General features: G+C 38.6%; 1 pseudogene; it reads left to right on the forward strand.

The window, feature by feature from the left end:
- Positions 1 to 5586: 5586 nt before the first annotated feature.
- LOC110284963 lies at positions 5587 to 6402 on the forward strand (annotated as a pseudogene).
- The last annotated feature ends 80 nt before the right edge of the window (positions 6403 to 6482 follow it).

Below are 6482 nucleotides of genomic sequence, written 5' to 3' on the forward strand. Positions count from 1 at the left end.
AAGTGCTGGGGATGAACTATAGGCATATTCCATATACCTAGTGTATGAAGTGCTGGGGATGAAACCCAGTTCCTTGGGTATGCAAGGCAAACATTCTACCAGTTAAGCCCAAATCTAAGACCTATTTTAATAGTTTTGTATTTAATTATTTTATTTTATGTGTATGGATATTTTGAATATGTATGTGTGTATATGCCTGAAGCCTGGGGAAGTCAGAAGAGGGCCTTGGATCCCTAAGAACTGGAGTTATGGATGGTTTTGAGTCACTAAATGGGTGCTGGGAATCAAACATGGGTCTTCTAGAAGAGCAACAAGGGCTCCTAAATTTTGAGGTATCTCTACAACCCCTATTTCAAAGTGCACTCTACACATGTACAGTGAAGTTAAAAGTATTAACTTACTGTACACTGTCTCTGAGATGGCTGAAAACAACATACAAAATTTTTATGAGCAATGTGGGAAAATAGTTTTCATTCATTAAATAGCTGAATAATATCAGAGAGTGAAAAATTTGGCTTTTAAAGAAATTGTGATGATATGTGTTTCATTTTTGAAAAAAATTAAACATTTCAAACATTTGAAAAACTAGATTTCTCAGTTTGGCAATCTAGTGTCACATGCCTGTTAGCCCAACACTCTGGAGGTGGAGGTAAGAAGATAAGTTCAAGACCAACCTGGGCTTCACAAGGAGACTTTTTCTTTCAAAAACTCTCAGGCTGAGGATGAACATGAGTAGAAAAAGATTTTCTTAGCATCCACAAGGTCTCAAGTTGATCCCTACCACCACAAAGCAAACCAATAAAAAACTATAGAACCTCAATTCTGTGCCAAATGACTGAGAGCAAACTTTGGAAAGCTTAGCTTTGGATTTATGAGGTTTACTGTGATATCAGCTTCATTGACCTAATTAAGATCATCTAAAAGAATATACACTTAATGAGGGACACTCAGCCCCACTGTTCAGTCCAACCCCAGGGTCAAACATCAAGCATGAATCTTAAAATGTTCACACTTAGTAAATCAACCTCCACTGACATGAGCAAAATAGTCTAGCCTGTCATAATCCTTTAATCTGCTTAATTTCTTGTTCTAAAAATTGACTCTCAGTAACTTTCCTATAAGATGATATAGGTTATAATTTTACATATATTTAAAATTATAACATTATCCTGTGTACATTTTATCTAACCCCATTGTATTTTAGATTTTATTTGTAGTCAGTATAGTTACTCATGGACAGAAAAAAAAAATAACTAAAATGAAATGTCAATCTCATTTCCCCTTGTACATTCCTCATTTTCTATTTTAAAGATAATCATATCACACTACATATTATTGTATGGTTTCAATTTTTATTAGGTGTATTTATTATGTGGTTTTGAGTTCACATGGTGTTTTTATAGAAACATACAAGGTATTTGAATTTCTGTTCCATTGACTGATCCTTCCCTTTATTTCTCCTCTCCCCTCTGGAAGGTACTTATTTTATCAGGATTTTTTACTTCTACTTCCATGTCATCTAACTGTATAGGATCCAAGATTTACAAGTCAGAGGAAATATGATATTTGACTTTGCCACAAAATTAATTCATTTAACAGGGTAATCTCTGATTGCATCCATTTTTCTGCAAAGAGTACAATTGGTCTTCTTTGTGGCTAAATAAAATTCAATTGTGCATACACACACACACACACACACACACACACACACACACACACAATCACTTTATCCATTCTTCTGTTGCCAGGCTAATTCTGTAACTTACTAGCACTGATTAGTGCTACAGTAATTATAGTGTGCAAGTTTTTATGTTGTGTGTTGACTTTGAAAGGCCCATAACGTGAGAACTCCCCCATGTTCTGACTCAGGAGAGGTGACACCTCAAATCACTCACAAGAAACGGTCTTGATGCAAACTGCAAGAGAACTTTTATTTCAAGAGCACTCTCAGGCCCACAGTCATACACCACGCAGGGGTAGAGGACCATGGTACCCCAAGTAGCTGGGTAAGGGGGTGTTTAAAGGAAGAAACCACAGCTCAAGGGGGTGGGGAGGGCGTTGTTGGAAAATACCAAAAATACCAGTTAAGAGTCTCGAGGAAGTGCAAAGTCACAAGAGTCACAAGGAGTACCTGGTAATTGTACGGGTTATTTCTCAAGACAGTTTCTATGAGCCCCTAACAATAGCACATTTACATAGTGGGTTCCATGAATGGTCAGGGTGGTCCTTTTTGAACAAATACTCCCTGAACCCAGGAAGCGGGTGGGTGGAGGAATGTCGCTGTTTTATGATTAGCATGCCTTTTGGAGCATTGAGTCATGTTCTCAAGCTTGGGCCTAAAGGCCTAGGTTTTTTTTTGTTGTTTGTTTGTTTGTTTTTATGTTACACACTTTCAACTTAAGAATTCTTTAGGTAAATTCTCAGGAGTAGCATGACTGAGTCACAGAGTTTTAGTTTATTGAAGAAATTACAATAATGCTTTTATTTAAATACACATATCTTCTGTTTTGATACTTCAGGGTATCATTCCACTAAGAGTTCACAGAAGTTTTTCCACCATAGACCATGCCATAGCTTTATAACAATGTGTGTACTCAAAAGAGAAAAATAACCTTGTGAGGGCCAAAAGAATTTGCTAGAAAAGTCATAGGATACAACAAACAGTTGCACAAATAGAAGTCACACCTTTAAAACAGATCAAAGAATTTAAAGTCCCTCTTGTACTAGATCTGTATTGCTGTGATAAAACACCGAGCAAAATGGACATTGGAGGGGATATGATTATGTAGTTTAAGATTTCCAGGAATAGCCGGGCGTGGTGGCACACACCTTTAATCCCAGCACTCGGGAGGCAGAGGCAGGCGGATTTCTGAGTTCGAGGCCAGCCTGGTCTACAAAGTGAGTTCCAGGACAGCCAGGGCTATAAAGAGAAACCCTGTCAAAAACAAACAAACAAACAAAAAAAAGATTTCCAGGAATAATCTACTACTGAGGTCAGTTATAACAAGAACTCAAGAGAAACCTGGAGGCAGGAACTAAAGCAGAGATCATGGAGGAGTGCTGCTTCATGGCTTGCTCCCCTTAGTTTGTTTACCTTGTTTATTTATACAAGTCAGGACCACCTACCTAGAACTAGTACTGCTATCAATCATTAATCAAGAATTTGTACCAACTGATGATTTCTCTCTGCAGCTGATCCTCATTTGCATCAAGTTGCCAAAACCAACTGGCACATTCCCTTTTGTTAAGTGTTTTTAAAATATAAGAATCTCAGTGGACCCCTTCTTACCCAATACAGATTCAGTGGCAGTGGCTTGTTTAATACATTCTTAGAGACAGCAAATATCTTTCTACAGTGTTGTGTATGTAGCTGGGATCATCTCCTCCAATTCCATTCATAATTTCCACTTCTATGATTTCTGACATGTGTACAACCTGACATTGCTTTCAGCTGATAGGGAGAAAACTTGAGTCAGGACTGTGTGCATGTTTTATTAGCTTTGAATACCCTTGCCACCTTCTCTGGCAATAATCGTGAGCTCTCTGGTTATAAAATGCCATCCTTAACTGCCAGCTCCACCTTTAACTCTCTAACTACATGCCTGTAGTCTTCTCTAGTCCCTGCTGCTGTTGATCTCAGTTCACTTCGTTCCCTATTTTCTGACCTTGCCCTGGTTTCCTGGGCTTCAGAGTTCCCATCAACAAATAATCCTAATATTGTTCTTCTGTTGAAACCTAACAGTGGTTTCCTGAACCTAATAAGATAGAATTCAAATTACTTTACAAGTGTATAAGACCAAACACGATATAACTCCTAGGGACTTCTGCTGCAAGCTGACTCAGAGAATAAGAATATGAAAACGTCAAAGAGTATGTGATTTAGCTTTATATAACTAAGTTGATGGTGTTTTCCTATACATATATTGTGCCTTAATGGAGAAGTACTGCATTATCTTGGTGGCTTTCTGCTGTGTTTATCTTATGTTTATGTGAACCCAAGAAGAGAATGCATAGAATATATGGACAGGTACAGAGGGTCAGGTTCTATTGGTTTGCATTTTTATATACAGACAAAAATGGTTGGTAATGTTACAAAAATTGGTGTTTTAAATTAAATAGTTAGGAAGGGTTAGAGGTAGCACAGCTAATGGATTCTAATATGTAAACGAAGTAAGTATATATGACAACCAGTGTTTGTTAACAATACTTTCCTTGACCTTTTCTGTCTAATTAGTGGATGGTCATTAACTTTCTATTCTGTAGAATTTATTTGCACTTTTTTCTACTTTTATGTATACCCATCATTTTCTTTAAAAAAATAAAAATGAAAAGTAGAAATAGGCACAAAAGAACACAGAGAAGGAAGTCAAACATTTGACGTTTTGATGTTAATTGCTGTCAGTCAAGTACTTGGGGATCAACTTAGGAGATGATCTAGGTGTCTGTTGCTCATCTGGGGCAAACTCAAAACCACCAAGTTTTCCTGATCGTTTTGCACACGGCACCAATTCCTCAGGTTGTTTTATAGTTTGTATTTTAACTCATTTTGGAAATATAGAATGAAACATTTTTAAACATTTATCCATGTTACTACTTCTCAGAGAAGAATTGTTCAGCTATGCTTGACTCAATGGCTTGTACTATTTTAATAATGTCATCAGAGGCCAGGATACATTATTTGTAAATACACTTTGCCAAACTTTCCAAATAATAGTTTTCTGTTTAAAGAAATGTTAGGACGATGGGTCCTCATTCCATATTTTCACTTTTGTTGGCTTTTGACCAGCATTACTGTTTGCTACTAACTTCTTCCATCTTTCTCAGGCTATTTCAAATGTCCTCTTTCTGTTCTCAGACACCACTGCAGTACACATTATATTTCATTTCTCTGTTTTTTGAAGCTCTTATTTACTAGTAAATCCTTATTGATTAATGACTTTGAGGCTGTTGGGAAAGCTTGTCAGGAATTTTGAGAAAGACCCTCTGTTCTCTGAATTGGCCATTTTCTCTTGTTTAAATTCAGATCTGAGCTTAAGGTGAGAGGAGATCTCATGTCACTCAGTACTTCACATTAAGGCACATTCTCAGCAGCATGCCTTCCCTTCACCCCTTAGCTGACATAGTGTTTACCAGGCTTCCTGTTGGTGGGTGGACTCATTAGCACTGTGCATAGCTGACATCTATGGAGTAGTCTCTGAGGACCACATGACCACATAAATTATTTGGAATTCTTCTGTATGGGATATGGTACCTTCTCTAAATTATTATTCAGAAATTTTTATTTGTTTGTTTTTTTGTTTTTGTTTTTCGAGACAGGGTTTCTCTGTGTAGCCCTGGTTGTCCTGGAACTCGCTCTGTAGACCTGGCTGACATCGAACTCAGAAATTCGCCTGCTTCTGCCTCCCAAGTGCTGGAATTAAAGGCGTGTGCCACCACACCCAGCGTGGTGGCACATGCCTTTAATCCCAGCTACAAAGTTTTACATCAGTGTTTGCTGCAGTAAATCTCTACCCAAATATGCCCTGGCAATGAAAATACAACTCAGTTAATATGAATACATGCTGTGCTCTTTCCGTTCCCAGCGCAGCCATGGCTCGTGGTCCCAAGAAACACCTGAAGTACGTAGCTGCTCCAAAACATTGGATGCTGGATAAATTTACTGGCGTGTTTGCTCCTCGTCCATCCACTGGTCCTCACAAGCCTGAGGGAATGGCTGCCTTTCATCATTTTCCTAAGGAACAGAGTTAAGTATGCCCTGACTGGAGATAAAGTAAAAAAGATTTGCATGCAGCGATTCATTAAGATTGATGGGAAAGTCAGGACTGATATAACCTACCCTGCTGGGTTTATGGATGTCATCAGCATTGACAAGACTGGAGAGAACTTCCGTCTGATTTATGACACCAAGGGTCGCTTTGCTGTTCATTGTATTACACCCGAGGAGGCCAAGTACAAGTTGTGCAAAGTGAGAAAGATCTTTGTGGGCACAAAAGGAATCCTGCATCTGGTGACCCATGATGCTAGTACTATTCCATACCCTCTTCCCTCATCAAGGTGAATGACACCATTCAGATTGATTTGGAGACAGGCAAAATAACTGACTTCATCAAGTTCGACACTGGGAACCTGTGTATGGTGACTGGAGGTGCTAACTTGGGAAGAATTGGTGAAATCACCAACAGAGAGAGACATCCGGGCTCTTTTGATGTGGTTCATGTGAAAGTTGCCAATGGCAACAGCTTTGCCACTCGGCTGTCCAACATTTTTGTTATTGGCAAGGGTAACAAACCATGGATCTCTCTTCCCCGAGGAAAAGGAATCTGCCTCACCATTGCTGAAGAGAGAGACAAGAGGCTAGCGGCCAAACAGAGCAGTGGGTGAAATGGTCTCTAGGAGACATGCTGGAAAAGTGTACAAGCCTTTCTAGGCAACATACATGCTAGATTAAACAGCATGGTGAAACTACAAAAAAAAAAAAAAAA

This window comes from Mus caroli, chromosome 18 (assembly GCF_900094665.2).
Source record: "Mus caroli chromosome 18, CAROLI_EIJ_v1.1, whole genome shotgun sequence".
NCBI lineage: Eukaryota > Metazoa > Chordata > Mammalia > Rodentia > Muridae > Mus > Mus caroli.